The sequence below is a fragment of the Palaemon carinicauda genome, chromosome 5, assembly GCF_036898095.1.
Source record: "Palaemon carinicauda isolate YSFRI2023 chromosome 5, ASM3689809v2, whole genome shotgun sequence".
Classification (NCBI taxonomy): Eukaryota; Metazoa; Arthropoda; class Malacostraca; order Decapoda; family Palaemonidae; genus Palaemon; species Palaemon carinicauda.
Window position 1 is genome coordinate 99,077,500 of NC_090729.1, and position 23,591 is coordinate 99,101,090.

General features: G+C 46.6%; 1 pseudogene; it reads left to right on the plus strand.

Annotated features, from left to right (window-relative positions):
* Window positions 1-610: 610 nt before the first annotated feature.
* LOC137641038 (uncharacterized) overlaps window positions 611-23,591 on the plus strand; it is a 65,837-nt pseudogene continuing 42,856 nt past the window's right edge.

The window sequence follows — 23,591 nt, forward strand, 5'->3', positions numbered from 1 at the left end:
GTTCGATGTGACAGAGAGAGAGAGAGAGAGAGAGAGAGAGTGAGAGAGAGATAATGATGGTTTTAAATGTACTAAATAAATATGATAGGTTATAAGACATTGGTGCTTATGTAATATTAACAGTATAGATGGTTTGAATAAGTTAAGAAATGGTATACAGGTAAACAATTCTTTGTTACTGTATTGGTGCGCGCATAATCTTGAGAGGGGAAGCTAGACATCAGTTGATCCGATCACAGCCAAAAGTAAAACAAAAAGAAGTCGGCAATTTAAAGAGTAAATATTTTCTGGAATAGAATGGAGTTTCCTAAAAAATAGTGGTTTGCTGATGAAATCGGATAAGAGAGAGAGAGAGAGAGAGAGAGAGAGAGAGAGAGAGAGAGAGAGAGAGAGAGAGAGAGAGAGAGAGAATCAGCTGTTGTAATCGAATGCCGTGTTTTTGTTTCGTGTATGTACGATATGTTTTCCGGCCATGCGCTGCCGAGCATGCATCTGCATACGCTGTTGCGAGTCAGTCGGCTCTTGAGTATCTTGCAATAAAGTGTGGTCACCAGGACGCTGTCTCATTGCAAACCCAACATGGCGCAGTGAGTAGGATCAGAACCAAACCATGCCCCTGATACGTCGACCACCCCAGGCCACGCCGAGGCGTGCCTAACCTGCGATGCAAAGGGCCTTGTCACAGGCCGTGATGCAAGCGCAGGCGTTAATTGCAGACCAGCAACGTGCCATCCGTTCCCTTCAGGGTGCCCTTCCCGGTTCCGGAGCACGTGCCAGTAAAGTTCCTGTCTCTGCTGCCCCTGAGAAGTGCGATGCGGTAATGTCCTCGGCAGCGTTCAGATCTTGGAGACGTTCTATGACGTGTTGGATCCACCTTAACAAGTTCCCGCCACAGGATGTTGTCCTGCACATTAGGCTCAACTGTGTGCCGGCGTTGCAACGTGCGCTGGACGCTCGGTTTTTAGATGCCAAATGGAACGTCCTCGCCCCAGACGCGGCTCTGGATGCCATCGGGAATATTGTGTTGCGGTCGTCGAATCAGGCAGTGCAGTGGTCTGAATTCTTTGCCCTCGCACAAGGGCGCGAGGAGTCAGTGAGCGACTATTTTTCGAGGTGTGCCCAAAAGGCCACCAACTGTGATTTTCAGTGTCCTATATGTGGGGAGTGCTTGTTAGAATACATGCTGTTGCGGAAAATAATGGTAGGCCTCAGTGACCCTGTATCAAAAAGGCACGTTTTTCAGGCATGTGATACATTTAAAAGTGTAGATACCCTTCAGGTACTGTGTTGCACTTTTGAAGCTGCACGCCAAGACGTTGAAAGTGTCCCGCGCGTCGCTGTTGGTGAGAGGGAGTATGCTGGTGCCTCGAGTGATGACGTCACAGGCAGTGATGACGTAGAGACATACGTCGCGGTGTTGCGCGGCAACTTCAATGCAAAGTGTTGCGGAAATTGTGGGGGGCGCCATCCGTTTGGTCGAGCGTCATGTCCAGCAAAAGGTATGGCGTGCCACGGGTGCCAAAAGGTAGGGCACTTTCAGAAATGCTGCAGAAGTACGAAGAAAGCGCCGCTTGCCTTGAGTTTAGTGATTGTTGCAGACACACACCTCTCCCCCCACCCTACAATCAAGGCTTGTGTTTCCCATAGGAACGGGAATTCAGTATCGACACTCGTCGTAGCAGATACAGTGAACCCTCGCTACTTCGCGGTTCGACCATCGCAGATTCACCACTTCGAGGGTTTTTTCCATAACCCATATTTATGGGTCGACCTGTGACGCCCGGTGAAAAGGGTCCTTCTTTACACTTTTCTGATATAAACCTTCCAAATATACCAGAGAAAGATAAAAGCATGGAATGCAGAGGTTACTACCCTCGCGCGAGCACCTTGTGGGTGTCGTGTATAAGGCAGGGTCGTGTGAAAACCACTATTCACAGGCTGTCTTCCATTTAGATAATTCCTTCATCAAAGGGAAGGGCCGTAACAGAGGCCCCAGATACCGCACCTGAGCCACTCCACCGACGCCCGACGCGAGCGCCCTCTGAGACATCCTTCTGTTTTGGACTTGCTAGCTTGGTCTTAGATTTTTGTGTTCTCGGTGTTTTCACGTTTCGTGGATTAATTTCATCATGGCCGAAGCTCCAACTTCACCAGTACCAATGTTAAGTACCATAGTTTGTTTTGACAGCTTTTTGCAGTACCGGGCAGTTGTAGGCTACTCTTCCCAGTATTGTGTTGTTTTTTATTTTGACCGGCTTAGCCTTCCGCGGTGTCGGCAGCCATTGTTGTTTTGATTTGCCTCGCTGGGAATTTCATGTTAGTCTTGCCCATTTGGTACGCTGTCAGTTAGGTTCTTGGTTAAGTCACTGGCCTTACGCCTTTTTTGAACCATTATTATTATTATTATTATTTCCTATGGTACTTTTTGCTAGCAAGTCCAGTCTGGACGAACAAGAATAGCGTTCTGGCTTTATTATAGTTTAGTACCCGCCCTGAGAGGCGTTCGTCAGTGGACTATATCCTTTTAAATTTTGTTAACGCAGACGTTATTCTTCGTTCGTAGTCTTGTATTTGACGTTACAATTTTATTGTTATACTTATATCATATTATAGTGTGCTTAATTAGGTTCTTTATAGTGTAACCACGAGAGCGAGAGCATGGAGTTCTCGTTTTTCTGTCGCTACAGTCACGAGTTACCCTTTCTCTCGTTTTCTTTCTTAGCCTCGAGTATTAGAGGTGGATTTCCCGTTTTCCGTTTTATACGATCACGGGTTCTCCCTCCCCCCTCTCCCTCTACGGGTATATGATATTTTACGATGTATTTTATTATGTGGTTACTGTTAATATAGCTAGCCGTTATTAATAGGTCCTGTTCGTGTGTGAGTCATTGTTTGGGGCCAGCTTTATGACGCCACCTGTTCCCCTCGTAGTTCCGTCCTCTCCCTGCTACGGCTTGGGAGTAGGATCTGAATATTCATCCACTCCGCCTTGAGTTCTACTCCGCCATGAGGGATACTCATTGAGATTGGAACCTATAGTTATATATCATTTGGAGTGCAACCCTTTGGCAGGGCCTCATCCCCCCATTGGTCCCTTGCACCCAGACTCCGGCCACGGCCATATCCACACAAAATATTCATTATTAATCACAACTTATTTATTCCGGACCTTTCACCGGAGATCACCAATACGCTTAGCAATGATGTTAGCCTTAGCTTTTAGCTACTGCTTGTATTTTATGATTTATTTGGTTACGGGCCTATCACTGAATCCTCGACCCTGTCGGAGGTTTCGCAGCTTACATTAATTTATTTTATTCTTATTTTAATAATATTTATAGTGATACGGACCCATTTTAGATTGCTCCGGCACACTCTGGTGCAGGAAACTTTTATATTTAAAATATTTTAATATAGAGCTCTGGCTCTCATTCATTGAACCATTCTATGCACACATATTTAATGCTATCTAGACTCTGTTAGTAGATCTTAATCCCTTACCAGAGTCTCAAGGAACATCCAGACTTATGTCTCCTTTCTTTTACAGAAGGTCCGCTGCACTGCCAAGGGCTGCCCCGCCTCTTTCAACGATCCCGTTGGACATGACCTCTGCCGGTCGCATGCACATTGCGCTATCTCCTTTATTCGGGAGCCGGGACAAGCCCCATACATGGTGTGGTTCCCGGAATTGTGCATGCTCTGTTACGAGTTGTCCTCCTTACTCCTGAACGATGACGTAAGTTGGTTTTCGTTTTGTTCCTTTTATCCTTTGGCGATGATTTAATTTGTTCTTTAACTATGTATACATCGCTTATTTCGGAGAAAGATCCTTCTCCTTCATCACTAATCCCCTCACCTCTTTCAGGCCGATGATGAATCTCTTCGGTCGGCAAGAGCTGCTATTCGTCCTTGGGTGTCGGGCTTCGGCAGGAATGCTCCGTCTGGCGCACCCTATCTCCTCGACGGAGACATGGCCTCCCGATTCTTCCCAGGCTCTACCACTGCAGCAGTCACTCCGGAGGCGGCTGCCCCTTTAATTGAAGCGGTCAGAGCGACCATCCCCATGGAAGACGAATCTCTTTTATCGGGGGACGTGTCAGCTCTGGATTTAGACATCGAGCCCATGGACGAGCAGGTAGGTGGTGTCGAGTTGGTGGAAACTTTTTTATCTCCTACTCCTTCTTCTACCTCTTCCTTTCTCGGCTTTGATAAGCCTACGGCCTCTCCTCGGGATCCCTCCGTCCCCATACGACCCAAGGTGAAGCCACTCCGTAATTATAAGTCAATGCCTAGTTCAGCTTCGCTATTGTCTACGTCACCGGTCCCCGGACCCTCGACTGCTCCTGATATCCCTGGTACTTCTCATGAAACCATAACTTCTAAGAAGTCGAAGTCCGCCAAGTCCAAGGCTTCGTCGGCGGGTGGTTCTCAGGAACCCTCCTTATCCGTCGACTTAATCAGGGATATGATTAAAGAACAAATTCAGCAACACTCTGGGGCTATGACGGAGCTAAAAGATATGGTGGCGAATCTGATCCGCTCCGGAACTCAGATTCCTTCGCCTTCAGCCCCAGACGCGTCGAAGTTACCCCCCTTCGATAAAAACAACCCTTGGAGGTTTGCCTTGCATGCTCCTTACTTAGATGGTACCCTAACTCTAGATAGCATAGGCACCCGCCCTCTAGAGGACCTAGAATTCTACCCCCCGGGGCTAGAATTCCCATTCAACGGCTTTGTACGTTTGAAGGAGCATGCCTTGGTTAGAATGGACAAGGTACCGAAGGAAACGGTGATATTTACAAAAGAACAGGCCCAAGCTGTTTGGGCCAGGACTCTATCAGAATGGGGGTGTACCAACTCCAAGCTCACCCCACACAAAGGTGCCTACACTATTTTTACAACGGCATAGTCCATTACCTTGCCACTTATAGATAAAGTGACAGATCTGACAATACAGTCTGTCAAGGAAGGCTCTGCCATGCCGGCTCTCAAAGAGACGGACCCCACCTCAATGCTCATTCCGAGTACCTCTGCCACCTGGGATGACGCTTCTTCTACCTTCACGGTAGGGAAGCTAGACCCAGACTGCGCCTCTACTCTTTTTTTCTGAGAAGCTTCCCAGATTACTAGAGAATCTTCTCAAGACCGAGTTCGAGGCACGTAATAGGTTAGCTAGGTCCCTCCACTCCATCACCTCCGTAGAGTCCCTAGCCTCTGTTTACCCGAATGAAACTTTGTTCAGGGTTTTCACAAAGAACCTGCTTCTGTCCTACCAAGTTGACCTCCACGACTTCTGGTCGGCTCGGGTTAGCTGCAGGAAATACGTTCTGTCTGAGGCTTCTATCAGACATGAACCAAACAGGCTGATAGCGTCCTCCTGCTGGGGTAAGAACCTATTCCCTCAGGATGAAGTTAATAAAGTTTTTCAGGACGCTGCGAGGGCAAACTAAAATTTGCAAGTAAGGTGGGGCCTCACGACCAAAAGGAAGATCGAATCCCACAAACAAACTTTCTTCAAGAGAAAGCAGAGATTTACCCCTTACAAGACGAACCGGGGTCACTACCACCAATCGGCAGTTCCCCACACGTCAACACAGTCTTCCTCTGCTTCGACTTCTCAGCAACCGGCTCTTCCTCAACAGGTGGTCTACCTCACTGCTCCCCCAGGTACACAACCCAACCCCATGTCTTCTTGGATGTCCTCCCCTGCATACAACCCTAGCTACGAACCCTCCGGTTCCTTTCGTGGACACCAGAGAGGAAGCTACAGAGGTAGAGGACAGTTCCCCCATCGAGGCGGACCTAGATCAAGGGGTGCCCGGGGAGGGAAGGGACCTAAATTCACTCCCTCGCAATGATGTGATCCCGGTAGGGGGGAAACTTTATCACTTTCGAGACCATTGGACCTTCAGTCCATGGGCTCACAGCATAATATCCAAAGGCTTGGGTTGGAAATGGTCACAGGGATCTCCACCTCCACTAGTGACCTTCTTCCAGAGACCCACTCCCATCCTGAAAGAGTACACCACAGAGTTACTCAAGAGAAAGCAATCAAACGGGTTCGATCACTGAAATTCCAAGGCCGCCTATTTACAGTTCCAAAGAAAGACTCGTCGGCGTTGAGAGTGGTACTGGACTTGTCAAAACTAAACTCTTACATTCTCTGCGACAAGTTCCGTATGCTGAATATCTCTCAGTTACGGACCTTACTTCCCCGCGGGGCCGTCACCACCTCTATCGATCTTACCGACGCCTATTATCATGTGCCAGTAGCTCAAAACTTCTCTCCTTACCTAGGCTTCCGCCTAGGCAAGAAAGCCTTTGCGTTCAAAGTCATGCCCTTCGGTCTCAGCATTGCTCCCAGGATATTCACGAAACTGGGAGAGACAGTGCTCGAGCAACTCAGGAACCAAGGGATACAGATCATCGCCTATCTGGACGATTGGCTCATTTGGGCTCGATCGAACCGGGATTGCAACAGAGCTACGACGAAGGTAATTCGATTTCTCGCCAAACTGGGATTCTAAGTCAATCTCCAAAAGTCTCGCCTACAACCATCAAGCCGCTTCGAATGGTTAGGCATTCGGTGGGACCTTTCAAAGCACAGGCTCTCCCTTCCTCCCAAAAAGGTAAGGGAGATAGCTTCCAAGATCAGGAACTTTCTCAAACACAAACAGGTGTCCAAAAGAGCTTTAGAAAGAATCCTCGGCCTTCTCCAATTTGCTTCAGTAACGGATCTCCTATTAAAAGCCAAACTCAAAGACATCAATCGAGTTTGGAGAAAGAGAGCTACAATACCTCTAAGAGACAAGATCTCGAAGATCCCCTCTGTCTTAAAAATGAGACTACGCCCATGGTCCGAACCGAGGAACCTCTCCAAATCGGTTCCTCTGTAATTCCCCCCTCCACAAGTGACACTTCACACAGACGCGTCTCTGAGTGGCTGGGGGGGTTACTCCCAACATCAGATGTTTCAGGGCTCTTGGTCACCCGCCATGAAACAGTTCCATATCAATGTTCTCGAAGCCATGGCAGTGTTCTTGACCCTGAAGAGAATCTCTCCTCCGAGGTCGTCCCACATCAGAGTAGTCTCAGACAGCACAGCCGTAGTACACTGCATCAACAGAGGAGGATCCAAGTCACCCAACCTGAATCAGGTCCTGGTCACTATCTTCGCCTTGACAGCAGACAAGAACTGGTTCCTGTCAGCAACTCCAGAATGTGATAGCGGACTCACTATCCAGGATGAAACCACTGGAATCGGAATGGTCCCTAGACATAAATTCCTTCCGGTGGATACTCAGGCTGGTTCCGGGCCTCCAGGTAGATCTATTCGCGACTCAACTGAATCACAAACTTCCCTGTTATGTGACCCCAAACCTGGACCCTCAGGCTTATGCCATGGACGCATTAACCCTGGATTGGAACCATTGGAAGAAGATTTACCTATTCCCTCCAGTGAATCTTCTAATGAAAGTTTTACACAAACTACGCTCCTTCCAAGGGGCAGTGGCCTTAGTAGCACCTCACTGGCCAAAAAGCAGTTGGTTTCCTCTCCTTCTCGAGTTGAACCTCCGTCCCTTCCGGATCCCATTCCCCAAACTGACCCAAGTAGTCCAAACTCGGACTGTGTCAGATTCCTCAAGGATAGCCAAAACCCTAACTTTGTGGACTTCATGAAATTTGCAGCTCGTAGAGATGCGAACATCGACCCGGAAAATGTCCTCTTTATAGAATCAGACAAAAGGGACTACAATTCGTCAATATGATTCGGCCGTTAAGAAACTAGCAGATTTCTTAAAGAATTCAGACCATACTTTTATGACTCCTAATTTAGCCATCTCCTTCTTTAGGTTCATATTTGACAAAGGCCTAGCAGCTAGCACTATAACCACCATCAAGTCAGCTTTGAAGAAGATCTTCCCTGTTGGGTTTAACATTAACCTAGCAGATTCCTATTTCTCATCTATTCCAAAAGCATGTGCTAGGCTACGACCTTCGGTTCGTCCACAAAAGGTCTCTTGGTCTCTGAACGATGTCCTCAAACTTGCGTCAGACACGGACAATGAATCCTGCTCCTATATCACTCTTCTTAGGAAGACTTTATTTCTAACGGCTTTGGCCTCGGGTGCTAGAATCTCAGAACTAGCATCTCTCTCACGAAACTCAGAAAACATAGATTTCCTCCCTTCAGGTGAAGTACTTTCTCCAGACAGAGCTTTCCTAGCTAAACATGAGGACCCACAAAATAGGTGGTCCCCTTGGAAGATTATTCCTCTTCCCCAAGATACTTCTCTGTGTCCAGTCACTACTCTCAGGGCCTTTTTAGCTAGAACTGCCACCCGCTCGTCTGGCTCCTCGTTTATCAGAGAACAAAGAGGTACTATTTCCATTCAAGGCATTAGGCAACAAATCCTATACTTCATTAAACATGCTAATCCGGAATCATTTCCCCATGCTCATGATATCCGGTCAGTAGCTACCTCCATCAATTATTTCCAAAATATGGATTTTGATGGCCTTAAAAAGTACACGGGTTGGAAATCTCCTATGGTTTTCAAACGCCACTATCTAAAGAACTTACAGGCCCTTAAATACCCAACGGTTGCAGCTGGGAGTCTCATCTCCCCCCATTAATCTCTTGTTCTTCCTTTCATCCATCTCTCCTCTTTTCCCTCCTACCTGCCACTCGCACCACGTCGCCGCTCTCTTTGGTGGTTCGTTAGCCCTAAGTTTATTCCATGTTTAGTTCCTATGGTTATTAACTGTTATTGTGTTTACCGTAACTTTAGTGTTGGGTTATTCTTAGCCATGTCAGTTTTGTTGCATATTGTGCTCTGATACTCGGATGCTTCCTTGTTATCATGTTTATTTAGCCTTACGTTCACTATGTCCTTTGGCTAGTTTGTAATTTATGCTTACTTACCTTAATATAATATATTATTTTCCTTACATGGTGTTTATCTCTCTCCTCATTAGGTTACTATTTATTATTGGGCTTGGAAGGCATTCTCTGGTACATTTTCACCGGGCGTCACAGGTCGACCCAGAAAAGGGATTTTGACGAAGGAAAAATCTATTTCTGGGGAGAGACCTGTGACGCCCGGTGAAACCCTTCCCTGTTATTTTGTACGATCCCACCCTTTCCTTTCCAAGCCGTTTGTTCTTGCAGAAGGATGTCTCAGAGGGCGCTCGCGTCGGGCATCGGTGGAGTGGCTCAGGTGCGGTATCTGGGGCCTCTGTTACGGCCCTTCCCTTTGATGAAGGAATTATCTAAATGGAAGACAGCCTGTGAATAGTGGTTTTCACACGCCCCTGCTTTATACACGACACCCACAAGGTGCTCGCGCGAGGGTAGTAACCTCTGCATTCCATGCTTTTATCTTTCTCTGGTATATTTGGAAGGTTTATATCAGAAAAGTGTAATAAAGGACCCTTTTAACCGGGCGTCACAGGTCTCTCCCCAGAAATAGATTTTTCCTTCGTCAAAATCCCTTATATATACATATCGCGGATTTTCCGGAAATTTCGAAAATACCGCGATATCTGAAGACCCCAAATACGATATTTCGTTACCTGTAATTCCATTAATACTGTAATTAGTAATATCTGCTCTTACTGATTGTTCATTGCATTACATATGACATATAATTAAGCACAGAAAGAAATAAAACACTAAAAGAGAATGTGATCATACGATAATTCAGTACTGTATACAGTACGTAGTAAAATTAAATCGAACATGAAACGCAAATCAGATGCAGTCATACCATATTAGAATGGTGTAAGGCTGCTGTTGCCTATTACTGTACTACAAATGTAATGGATGTGCTTCTTTTCCATGAATCTTTTGTATGTATACGTACGTAGTACTGCATCCAATAATATTCTTTGTTGCAAAAATCACATTTCGAATAAGCGTACGAGAGAGAGAGAGATAGAGAGAGAGAGAGAGACACATCCTACAACAAAAGCGTAAAATAGCGTACGTAAAGCTATTATTATTATTGTTGTTATTATCATTATTGTTGTTGTTGTTATTAAAATTATTATTATTATTATTATTATTATTATCATTATTATTATTATTATTATTATTACAGTATCATTATTTATTATTATTATTACAGTATTATTATTACTGTACAGTATACTGTACGCAGGGTATCTTGTACTTTGAATTGGTAACCTACGTAGCATATAAGACGGGTTGTGATTAGTTCAAGTGCTGATAGATGACGAATCAGAACCCAAGTTTTGTAATCTAGCCTGTGATTGGTGTTTTGACAGCTTCTCCAACCCGCAGCATCTCTTTCCGCGGTCACTTTGTCTCCCGTCGTATCGCTGTGTAGACGTTGTTAAGTTTGTGAACTTTAATCTGTGCTGTGCGCGACTGTTTAAAGTTTAACTTTTTGTTGAACTTTCTGTTAAATCCTACTGTACAATGGCTCCCAAGCGTTCTGCTTCTACTAAGGCTGGTAGTGAGCCTAAACGCCACCGAAGGATGATGACGATTGCTGAGAAGGTGACGCTTCTCGATATGTTAAAAGACGGTAGAAGTTTTGCGTCCGCAGCCCGCCATTTTGGAATCAATGAATCCACCGTTCGCTATATCAAGAAGGACGAGGCGAACATTAGAAAGACGGCTGCAATCACCTTTAGCAGATCAGCGAAGCGAGTCGTTACCACGCGTAATAAAACGATCGTACGCATGGAAGGTGCTTTAGCTGTGTGGATTGCCGACTGCCGGAAGAAGAACATAGCCTTGAATACGAACACCATCCGAACAAAGGCTTTGAGCTTGTATGAGAATTTTGCGGCAAAGGAACCTCAAGACGACGATGGCGACCATGCTGAAGAAGATGATGATGCAGATGAACCTCAACCAGGGACATCCACTGATTCCCAGCCTCAGAAACAACGTTTTTCCGCCAGCAAAGGATGGTTCGCGAAGTTTCAGAAACGCTTCGCCCTGAAAAGCGTTTCCCTGCATGGCGAGGCTACTTCGGCTGACACTGCCGCTGCTGAAACTTACGTGAACCAGACGTTCAAGAATATTATCGCCGAAGGTGGATACAAGCCGGAACAAGTCTTTAATTTGGATGAGACCGGCTTGTTTTGGAAGAGAATGCTGTTGCGAACTTTCCTGTTCAAAGAAGAAGCCAAAGCCTCTGGCTTTAAAGCATTCAAGGATCGCGTTACCCTCGTGATGTGTGGCAATGCTGCTGAATTTTTGCTAAAGCCGGGGCTTATTTATAAGTCGAAAAATCCTCGCGCTTTGAAAAATAAAAACAAGAATCTCCTTCCCGTGTACTGGATGCATAATCCAAAAGCATGGATTACGAAGATGCTGACCTCCAACTGGTTCCCCCAGTGTTTCATCCCGCAAGTCAGCAAATATCTCGTAGAGAAGGGCTTGCCATTCAAGATCCTTCTCCTTATGGATAATGCTGGTGGACATGCAACTGATCTGTCGCATGAGGGCATTCAGGTTGAGTTCCTGCCACCCAACACAACGTCATTAATTCAACCGATGGACCAGGGGGTTATCAGGGCGTTCAAGGCCCTCTACACGAAGAATACCTTGGCGGACCTCGTTGCGTGTGTGGATGCTGCCCAAGATGATGAGGATGAAGATTTTAACTTGAAGGCGTACTGGCGGCAGTACACCATAGCCACGTGCCTGAAGAATATTCAGAAGGCACTGCAAGAGATGAAACCTGCAACCGTGAATGCGAGCTGGAAGAAGTTGTGGTCCCAGATTGTTTACGACGACGAGGAATTTACACCTGCTGAGATTCAACACTCTGCAATACGGAAATCTGTGCAGTTGGCTGCCATAATTGGAGGTGACGGGTTTGGCGACATGACGACTGAAGACGTCGAGGAGTTGTTGGACTGCCATTCCCAGCCGCTAACTGACGCAGACCTAGAAGACCTGACGAAATCGGCAAGTGAAGAAGAGAGTGAAACGCAGGAAGAGACCCAAGAAAATGTCGAAGAAACGGGCTTAACATTAGAACGGCTTGCCAAGGCCTGCTACCATGCGAAGGAGTTGAAAGAAATGTTGCAAGAGTGGGACGAGGATATGGTTTGGTCTATGCAATTCTCCAACAAGGTCGATGACATCATGACTCCCTACAGGATGCTCTTAGAGCGAAAAAAGAAGCAGCGGCAGCAACTTCCGATCACAATGTTCTTCCAGCCTCGCAAAAAAGAGCCAGTTCCTCCTGCTAGTACGCCTTCGGAAGAAATTGAAGAAGTTGAAGAGGTGTCCCAGGAAAAGACACCTCTGTCTGAAGAGATGTAAAATACTATTATTGGCTGCACAGTAGAAGACATCATCAGCTTCATCATCATCATTTCTACTGTGCAGCAAATTCATCGCCATCATCATTCAAGTTTTTCTTGAACTTCTTTCGTGGTGAGTACAGTAACAATCTTCATTTTTTACTTTAATATTCTAACATTTTAATTTCTGGGCTCGAACCTGTGCCGCCCAGTGAATAAGCTCCATTTAGCACTTATTCTTAGGTAATTTACTGCTAAATATACCAGAGAAAAAATGTAGAGGAGTGCTAGGTTAACTAGCTCGCTCACCTATTGGTGTCGGTATAAAATTGGGCGTATATTCCAGAGGTCCCGCACTATTTAGATTAATCCACGACAGAGAACCCCAATAGAGGAGAGCCGTTCAACCTCACTCGGTACTACTACAATGCATCCGCTCAGAACTCAACTCCTTTTAGCACAACGAGCAAAGTAACCCGCATTTTTCTGGTGCTCTCGAATTTTGGATATTTTCTAGTGAATTATGGCTTCTTCGTCGGTTTCCCAGGAGACACCGTCTAAGTTAAGTACCAAGCTGGATTTTACTGTGTTTTGAGCAACCTAGATCGTTTAATATTTATATTATAGGAGTTTATTCTCTTCGTTCATACCGATCTTGCTTGATTTCACTACAGTTGGTACTCCTGTTTTTGAGAGCTTTTAATTTTCACTTGCGGTGTTACTATGTGTATTATTTTTATTATCAAATATTATTTGTTATTGTGAATATTCATTATTTAGCGTTTAGAATCCTCGTGGTTCAATTTTTGGGCCGATATCATTTACGTATCGCTATGGCTGCCGACCGTTCTAAGGCGGCAATGTTATTTTTAGCCATCAGGTGTGTCTTTTGTGATTTAATTATTATGTTGCATGCCTTGCCCAAAAATTTTCTATGTGTTTATTCATACATTTAACGCTATTATTATTATTATAATGAATATTTGTGCCATTACTCCGTTTGATCTGTCTGGTTGGGGATCGTCAGTGATCCTCCCCCACGCTCCCCCTCTAGCTAGGTGGGAGGCTAGGCTTCTCCCCCCTCCACTAAGGGACCGTTGCCTTCCCTCCTTTTAAAGGGGGTAGTTAAGTGTTTATGGACTTTGTCCTCCGGGTGGCCCGGCGGTTTAGTCTCTGTCTAGTCTGGTTGGCCACCGGTCTACAGAGTTGGATCCCGGTGCACCCTATTTTATATTCACTTTTCATTCTGGCTTATGTTATACGAAACCCTCCGGGTTCGATTGGCAGTTCTTAGTTACAGTTCCGCCCCCCTATTATTTTATAACATTTCCTATGATGATTATATATGACAGTTCACTACCCCGGAGTCACTAAAGGAATTGGTATTGAATATACCTTTATTTCCCGGCCCGGGGTCTACCCCACCCCGGGAAATCAGACACTATGTGTCTTAATTCCTTGTTATTGCATCCTTTTTTATGCTCCCGGCTTGACCGGAATGGATGGCTATACTTTAGTTTCAAGTTAGACTTATGTTTAGGCCCGGGACCTCCGGTCCCGCCCCTATGTAAGAATATTACAGTTAAGCTCTAACCTTGCGTTAGACCTATGTTAGGCCCGGGTCCTCCGGACCCGCCCCTATTTAAAAAAAAAAAAAAAAGAAATAATAATAATAAGTACAGTTAAGCTCTAATCTTGTGTTAGACCTATGTTAGGCCCGGGTCCTCCGGACCCGCCCCTACTTAAAGAATAGTACAGTTAAGCTCTAATCTTGTGTTAGACCTATTTTAGGCCCGGGTCCTCCGGACCCGCCCCTACTTAAAAGAATAGTACAGTTAAGCTCTATTCTTGTGTTAGACCTATGTTAGGCCCGGGTCCTCCGGACCCGCCCCTACTTAAAGAATAGTACAGTTAAGCGCTAATCTTGTGTTAGACCTATGTTAGGCCCGGGTCCTCCAGACCCGCCCCTACTTAAGAGAATTACAGTTTCTCATATATTATTCTTTTTACAGATGGTGCATTGTCTGATGCCGGCCTGTGCAGCCGTTCTGCACCAGCCTTGTGGCCACTCCGTCTGCCGATCTCACGCCCCTTGTGGGGTTCAACTGGAAGACGTTGTGGTATGGCACCCGGATAACTGTGTGATTTGCTTCGACCTCATCACTACCCTTGGATCTGACACGGTGAGTCCCGTTAGCTATATTGCCTTCTTATTTTATTTACTATTAGTAAGATATCTATGGTCTTGAAGGACCATTGGGAGTCTCCCTTTTATAATTCCCACTATTATTTCAGGCATCCCCGGAGCAAAAGTCTGCGGCTCGGGCCACACTGAAGGTGTGGGTTGGTGGGTTTGCCCGGAATGTGAAGTCTAAGCGGCCGTACGTCCTATCTGAGGACTACTGCACCATGGTTTACCCCAACGCCAAGTCTTCAGCTGCTGTGGCTAGGCATGTGGCAGCTCCCATCATTGCCCACATTGATGCCACTATAACGGGTCTCATCGACCCAGAGCAAGATCCATCGGACGCCCCCGGAGGTCTGGAGGACAATGTTGCCTCCATGAACCTGGACGTCGAACCAATGTTGCTAGACGAGCCGGATACAGGTAGGGTGGTAAGTGAGGCAGGTGTGTCCGGCGCTGAGATTCCTATCCTCAGCCCCGCTCTTTCTTCTTCTTCTGATCGCTCTTCCTTTCTTGGATTTTCTGGGGACCGTGATTCGTCTCAACGTTCATACCCGGTTCCCCCTAAGGATAAGTCTACTTCAAGGACCTTACCCAAAGCTCGCAAGCCTCACAAGACTTCTCATGGCTCTAAACATGGTACGAACCCGTCTTCAAAGACCTCTGGTTCCTCCTCTAAGTCTCACGACCCGGGAGTTCCTTCCGCCCCTCCTGCTGCTAGCCCGGGCCTTTCCGAATCAGCTATGCTTCGCATCGTGTCGGAGATGCAGGCAAAGTTGGTTTCGGAGATGCAGTCGAGGATGGACACGATGTTCTCTAACTTCGGTCAGAGAATTGGGGCTTTAGAGCAAGGAGCTCCGGAGAGAGTCCAAAGCTCTCTCATACCGGATGCCTCTAAGCTCCCGCCGTTTGCCAAGAACAACCCCTGGCGGATGGCTCTTCATTCCCCGTTCTCAGACGGAATGTTGACTCTGGAGGGCCTTGGCACTCGTCCTCTAGAGGACTTTGAATTTTTTCCTCCGGGTCTGGCATTTCCATTTCATGGTTATGCCAGACTTACCGAGGAAGCTTTAGTCCGATTAGACAAGGTCCCCAAAGAGACGGTCATCTTCCCGAAGGAGCAAGCCCAATCTGTTTGGGCCAGATTTTTGAATGACATCGGCTGCACTAACACCATGCTGACGCCTTATAAAAGCTCCTTTACGATGTTCTTAATGGACAAGAACACCTTGACTCCATGCGTCAATAAGGTGGCAGAGCTTGCCTTTTAATATGCTCTAGAGGAGAAGCCCTTGCCTCCCATCCGAGAGGTGGATCCAATCTCCCTCCTTCTTCCCTCAGGTATTGAGTGTTGGGACAACGTCCATACCACCTTTACCTCCGGCAAGCTTGCAGCAGACTGTGCCTCAGTCTTGTTTAGTGAGAAGCTTCCCCGTCTCCCGGAATCCCTCATTAAACAGGAATATGATTCCCGCCTACGTGTGGGCCGTACTCTAAACCTGGCCACATCCACGGAGTCGATAGCCTTGACTTACGATACGGAGAGTATTTTTAAGTCTCTCAACAAGGCTACGTTACAGTCTTTATATTATGACTTGTATGACTTCGCTACTGCTAAACGCAGATGTCGCAAGCATGTTCTAGCTGAGGCGACGATTAGGCATGAACCTAATAAACTCATCCGGTCCTCCTGTTGGGGTTCAAATCTCTTCCCCGAGGATCTCGTAGAGGAAGTCTTGGCGGAGGCCACTAGGGTTAATCAGAGCCTTAAAGCCCGTTGGGGTTTGACCCCTAAACGCAAGTATGACCCCGCAGATTATCAAGCCCGGGGTAGGAAGAAGCTTAGACCATATACCTCCACCCAGTTCAGGCAACAACAGAGTGCTTCATCCAACTTCCGGCTGCCTCTTCCTCCATCTTCTGTTGTCCCTGCACAGCCTTCCACCTCTCGGGCCCCTTCGGATGACTATGTCACCGTTCTGCTACCTAAGAGCCAGCTTTCTGGTGCCTCCGCCACTTCCCCTGCCTTTAACCAGTCCTACGAGGCTCATAGCTCTTCCCAGAGTTATGGTAGAGGTAGAGGCTACCACCGTGGCTCTAACCAGAACAAAGGCAGGGGAAGAGCCTTTCGCAGAGGAAAGAACTTCCGAGGCGGACGTGGAGGCAACTCCTCAAACCAATACTGAGGTGCAGCAGGTAGGGGGGAGGCTCTATGCCTTCCGCAACAAATGGAGGTTCAGTCCCTGGGCGTTCAGTATCATCTCCAAGGGACTAGGGTGGAGTTGGATTCAAGGACCTCCTCCTCCGAACAAATTTCGTCAACATTCCACTCCGGACCTGGTCGAATTTGTCCAGGATCTTTTACAAAAGAACGCCATACAAGAAACGAAACATCTGAAGTTTCAAGGTCGGCTGTTCAGTGTCCCGAAGAAGGATTCAGACAAGAGAAGAGTGATTCTAGATCTATCCCTTCTCAACTTGTCCATTCAATGCGACAAGTTTCGAATGCTTACCGTCTCGCAGGTGCGGACCTTACTTCCCCGTGGGGCCGTCACCACCTCTATCGATCTTACAGACGCCTACTATCACGTCCCGATAGCGAGACACTTCCGTCCGTACCTAGGCTTTCGCTTAGGGGACAAAAGTTACTCCTTCAAGGTGATGCCTTTCGGGCTCAACATTGCCCCAAGGATCTTCACAAAGCTAGCAGAAGTCGCTGTTCAGGAACTCAGGAATCAAGGGATTCAAGTAGTAGCCTATCTGGACGACTGGCTCATTTGGTCAGACACCTCCCAAAATTGCCTAAAAGCCACTCACAAAGTCATCCATTATCTTCAATCTCTAGGCTTCCAGATCAACTTCAAGAAGTCCCGTCTTCTTCCAAAATCGAAGTTCCAATGGCTCGGCCTGCAATGGGATCTTATATCTCATACTCTGTGTCTTCCCAGACCCAAGAGGTTAGAGATTGCAAGGAACACCAAACGCTTTCTCAAAGACAAAGTAAGTTCCAGACGACTCCAAGAGAAGATTCTGGGGTCCCTTCAGTTTGCCTCAGTGACGGATCTTCTTCTGAAGGCAAAACTGAAAGATATCAATCGTGTCTGGCGTTCGAGGGCGAACCGGAAGCTCCGGGACAGGAAAGTCCGCCTTCCTCCCATTCTACGGGAAAGACTTCTTCCTTGGACAAGAGCAAACAGTCTGTCAAAGTCAGTTCCCCTTCGATTTCCGCCTCCGGAATTAATCATTCACACAGACGCATCCTTATCAGGTTGGGGCGGCTATTCTCAGCTCAAGAAAGTTCAAGGTCTTTGGACTCCCTTGTTCCGCCATTTTCACATCAATGTGCTAGAGGCCATGGCAGTTCTTCTAACCCTGAAACGTCTCGCTCTTCCCAAGAAACAACACCTTCGTCTGGTCCTCGACAGCGAAGTGGTGGTCCGCTGCCTCAACAGAGGCGGGTCAAAGTCAGGGCCTCTGAACCATGTTCTAGTAGCCATATTCTCCCTAGCAGCCTCGAACCGTTGGCATCTTTCAGCTGTCCACCTGGCGGGAGTCCGGAATGTAGTGGCAGACGCCCTGTCCCGGACCTCCCCTCTAGAATCGGAATGGTCACTCGATCTAAAGTCATTTCGGTGGATTCTCTCTCAGGTTCCCGGTCTCCAAGTGGACCTCTTCGCCACGGAATCCAACCACAAATTGAGAGTATATGTGGCTCCCAATCTAGACCCTCAGGCTTACGCCACAGACGCCATGTCACAGAATTGGGACAACTGGGAAAAGATTTATCTCTTTCCCCCGGTGAATCTTTTGCTGAAAGTTCTAGACAAACTGAGATCCTTCAAGGGACAAGTAGCCTTGGTCGCACCCAACTGGCCCAAGAGCAACTGGTATCCTCTCCTGCGGGAGTTGAGATTATACCCTCACCCGATACCCAATCCGGTTCTGTCTCAGATAGTACAAACACGCGTTGTGTACGCTTTCTCAAACATTCAGAGCGCCCTAACTTTATGGACTTTATGAAGTTTGCGGCTATGCATGGTGCCAATATTGATCCTCAAAACACCTTGTTCCTAGAATCGGATAAACGGGATTCCACCATCCGTCAGTATGACTCTGCAGTTAAAAAGTTGGCAAAATTTTTAATAGACTCAGACGTGAACTGTATGAACTTGAACCTTACAGTCACTTTCTTTAGATCTTTATTAGAATCAGGTCTGGCAGCCAATACTATCACCACTATTAAATCGGCTCTGAAAAAGATCTTCCTAGTGGGTTTTAACATAGACTTAACCGACTCTTTGTTAGCTTCAATTCCGAAAGCTTGTGCCAGACTGAAACCGGTTACTCGTCCTACCCCGGTGACCTGGTTCCTTAATGACGTACTCAAATTGGCTTCTGATACCATTAACAGTTCTTGTGATTACATGCCCCTTCTCAGGAAAACACTTTTCCTAGTGAGCTTGGCTTCCGGGGCAAGAATTTCTGAATTGGCAGCCTTGTCGAGAGACCCGGGTCATATTGACTTTCTGCCTTCAGGAGAGGTCCTTCTTTCTCCTAACAAATTCTTTTTGGCTAAGAATGAAGACCCTCAAAACAGATGGACCTCCTGGAAAATTGTTCCCCTCACGCAAGATCCGTCGCTGTGCCCTGTCACTACTCTTAGGTCTTATCTATCCCGGACCTCCTCTAACTCCTCGGGGCCTCTATTCGTTAGAGAACAAGGCGGTACCATTACTATTAAAGGGATCAGGCAACAAATTTTGTATTTTATTAAACAAGCTAACCCTGACTCTTTTCCTCTTGCACATGATATCAGGGCGGTTGCCACCTCGGTGAACTTCTTTCACCACATGAATTTTACAGACCTTTCCAGGTATACAGGGTGGAAATCACCGTCAGTGTTCAAGAAACACTACCTTAAACATTTGGAAGCCCTAAAATTTTCTACAGTAGCCGCAGGGAGCGTAGTTACTCACGAGTAACTCACAGGTTAATGCCTTGACTCTTTATCTCTCCCTCTTACCTGCCTCATTTATACCCTATTGTATTCGTTGGTCTCGCACCTGAATACTCTTATTATATTTGTAAATTTTATGCTCCTGAGTATCTGTATATATTATCACTCACGGCATTATTATACCTACCTTATTGGATTTATGTTCATATTTAAGATACCCTTATAATTGTTTTTTGGTACTCATCTCTGATTAAAGCATCCTGTATTTCTCTTACGCTTATGTTTTTTCCTTTATTTTGCAAGTTTGGTGACATTTTTCTCTTGTATAGATTCACTGGGCGGCACAGGTTCGAGCCCAGAAAAGGGATTTTGACGTAGGAAAAATCTATTTCTGGGCGAAGGACCTGTGCCGCCCAGTGAACCCTCCCAGCTCCTCTCCCTTGGAGTCCCCAAACTTTGGGTGCTAAGGAGTTGGGTTCTGAGCGGATGCATTGTAGTAGTACCGAGTGAGGTTGAACGGCTCTCCTCTATTGGGGTTCTCTGTCGTGGATTAATCTAAATAGTGCGGGACCTCTGGAATATACTCCCAATTTTATACCGACACCAATAGGTGAGCGAGCTAGTTAACCTAGCACTCCTTTACATTTTTTCTCTGGTATATTTAGCAGTAAATTACCTAAGAATAAGTGCTAAATGGAGCTTATTCACTGGGCGGCACAGGTCCTTCGCCCAGAAATAGATTTTTCCTACGTCAAAATCCCTTATTTGTGCCTGTTTTAGTTTAGTACTGTATGCATTAAGTTAAAGGGAAGGTTTTAAAAGTCTGAAGAGTATACATGTTGTAACCTATCATATTTTTTTTGTTTAAAATTTACATTTACGTACGTAAAACAATCTCTCTCTCTCTCTCTCTCTCTCTCTCTCTCTCTCTCTCTCTCTCTCTCTCTCTCTCTCTCTCTCTCGTAAATTGTTTTCCTGCTTTGCTACGTACAGTATGTACTGTATGATTTTATATAGATACGGTAAATAATATTTGTAATAACATATTTTGTAAATGCTTTTACTGTAGATATAATTATTTATCACTTTCATCATGCGCGTTAAATGCTTTCTTTGTTCTGAGCGTGGTTGTTTACTGAGCGTACTTTATGACGCCATCGTTTCAGGCGGCTTCATAAAGAAAAACATTTCATTTGGAGGTCCTAAGAAAAATTAAGTAAAACATTGGTAATAACAATATCAACATACTGTATAATCAATATAATCGATGCAAAAACTAACCTATGCATATATGTGTACACTAAATGAGTTTGTTTCTTCAATATGATCAGAGATAAACGTAAACAAAACATTGGTTGCCATATTTTATCGTGCTTTTTAGCGTGTTTAGGAAACGCATGATATAAAATCGCCTTTAATATTTGTGCCTGTTTTAGTTTAGGGTACTGTAGTACATGCATTAAGTGTTCTGTACATTAAAGGGTAGTTTGTTAACAGTACTACGTACAAGGGAAGGTTTTAAAAGTCTAAATATACATGTTAAATAAATACGTAAATATGGTGTCACTACTTAGCGGATTTTCACCTATCGCGGCCGGGTCTAGAACCTATCTACCGCGATAAACGAGGGTTCACTGTACAGGAGCACAGATCTGCGTTGCCGGACCCACGATTCTTTCAAGCCTGCAAATAAATCCTGTGGAGTTGCAGCCGCGAACAGGTCTGAGGGACGTAGCTAATCTCCGAGTGAGATGTCTCGGATCAACGGCATGCTTCATTAATATAGGTGGGCGACGCACGAAGCAGGAGGTTTACTTTGTGCCGACGGCCAAGAACTTCTATGTATCGCTGAATGCTTGTAAGGAGCTGGGAATAGTACCGCCTGGCTTCCCTCACCCCTACCATCTCGTTGCATCAGCTGATGTGTTTAACGAATAAGTTGCATGGCCTAACTCCCCTAAGACAATGAAGCCGACCACCTTACCCATCCCGCCTGTGGAGGAGAATATACCAAGACTTGAGGAATGGTTATTACGGTATTTCTCATCGACAACCTTTAACACAACCAGGGAACCTTTACCTGTAATGTGACAGGCAAGCAGCACCACATCCATTTGTTGCCTGATGCCGTGCTTTATGCCTGTCACATGCCCGCAACAATCCCTAAGCATTGGGAAGAGGAGGTCAAGGCCCAACTTGACGAGGACGTTCGGAATGGTGTGATAGAACCAGTCCCAGTGGGGGATGCAACGGAATGGTGTGCGAGGATGGTCGTTGTAGCCAAGAAGACGGGCCAACCTCGCCGCACAGTAGACTTCCAGCGCCTCAATGCCCACTGTCTTCGTGAGACTCATCATACACCGGCACCCTTTGACATGATATCAAGCATCCCCATTCACACGTACAAGACTACGGCGGACGCCCACTGGGGTTTCCATCAAGTGGAATTGGACGAGGACAGCCGCCCACTCACGACCTTCATCACCCCATGGGGACGATATCGTTATCGTAGAACACCCATGGGTCACTGTTCGGCGTCCGACCCCTACACAAAAAGGTTCGATGATGCCCTGCAAGACATCACCAGAAAGCATAAATGCATTGACGACACTTTGCTATACGATCACAGCATCGAAGAGGCGTTCTGGCATGTATATAAATTTCTGTCAACGTGTGCCTCTGCAGGTATCACACTCAAGCCCTAGAAGTTTAAATTCTGCAAGAGAGAGGTTATTTTCGTCGGTTATCACCTGGGATGGGAGTCATACAAGCCCCCAGACGAATGACTAGACGCCATTTGTAACTTCCATATGCCAGAGAAGCCCTCCATCATGGATATTAGGTCGTGGTTTGGATTCGTGAATCAATTAGCTCCCTTTCTTGCAACGGCGCCCATCATGGAGCCCTTTAGTGACCTCCTCAGAAAACCCACTGGGAAAAACGTCTACCCTGTACTGGGATAGCTAGCTATGTGACAAACTCCGGCAGGCACAGGAGGTTATCTGTCAATTAGCCAAGGACGGCTTGGCATATTACGACAAGACACGCCCTACGACGATAATGACGGATTGGAGCAAGGAAGGCATCGGTTACGTAGTCCTTCAGCAGTATTGCGTTTGTCAGTCAGCTGACAGCCCATTTTGTTGCAAGGGCGGCTGACGCCTTGCCCTATGTGGTAGTCGACACCTCACCCCCTCTGAAGCTGGGTATGACCCCGTAGAAGGAGAAGCCCTGGAAGTTACCTGGTGCTTGCGGAAGGCCAGGTTGTTCCTACTTGGGTGTCCTAATCTCACCATCATCACGGACCACCGTCCACTTGTCAAACTGCTGGGTGACAGAGCCCTCAAGGACGTCATCAACCCAAGATTATTCAACCTGAAAGAGAAGACACTCCAGTTCAAGTTTCACATGAAATACCTGCCCGGAAAAAGGAACACTGCCGCGGATTTTCTTTCAAGGTACCCGACCATGCGAGCATCCCACGAAGCTTCCGACGTGGATTTGGAGGATGACATTCAAGTGGCAGTGGCTTTGCAACCGTGGCCGCCTTGGAACCGGACATCATCGTATTCGATGAAGACTGCGTCAGGGGCGCCACATCTAACGACCCTGTATATCAGCTCTTGCTTGCCAGGGTTGCAGCGGGCGACTGGCCCCAACAGAAATCGCAAGAACTTGCCTGCCTTCGTCCCTTCTTCAGCGTTCGGGATCGGCTAGCCATCAACCAGGATCTGGTGACGTACTCAGTGGACCAAGGATGTGTTCGTTTGGTCATCCCCGAGGATTTACGCCGCCAGGTAGCCACTAACCTACACACAGGACACCAAGGCCTCGACTCTATGCTTAGAAGAGCCAGGCAGTCGGTCTATTGGCCGGGAATAGAAGGGGACCTTCAGCATCGCCGTGCCCAATGCACTTCATGCGATGAACCAGCCCCCTCACTGCCTCCTGAAGAAATGATGCACACGCCCCCTGCGGAATACCCTTTCCAGCAAGTCGTCGCAAATATGTTCCAGATAGAAGGCAGTGTGTACATGGTATATGCAGATAGACTAACAGGTTAGAAGTGGCTCATTTCCCCACTGGTGCCACGTCTAACACAATCAACAATCACCTTCGATCATATTTCTCGCGTTGGGGAGCCCCGGAACAAATATC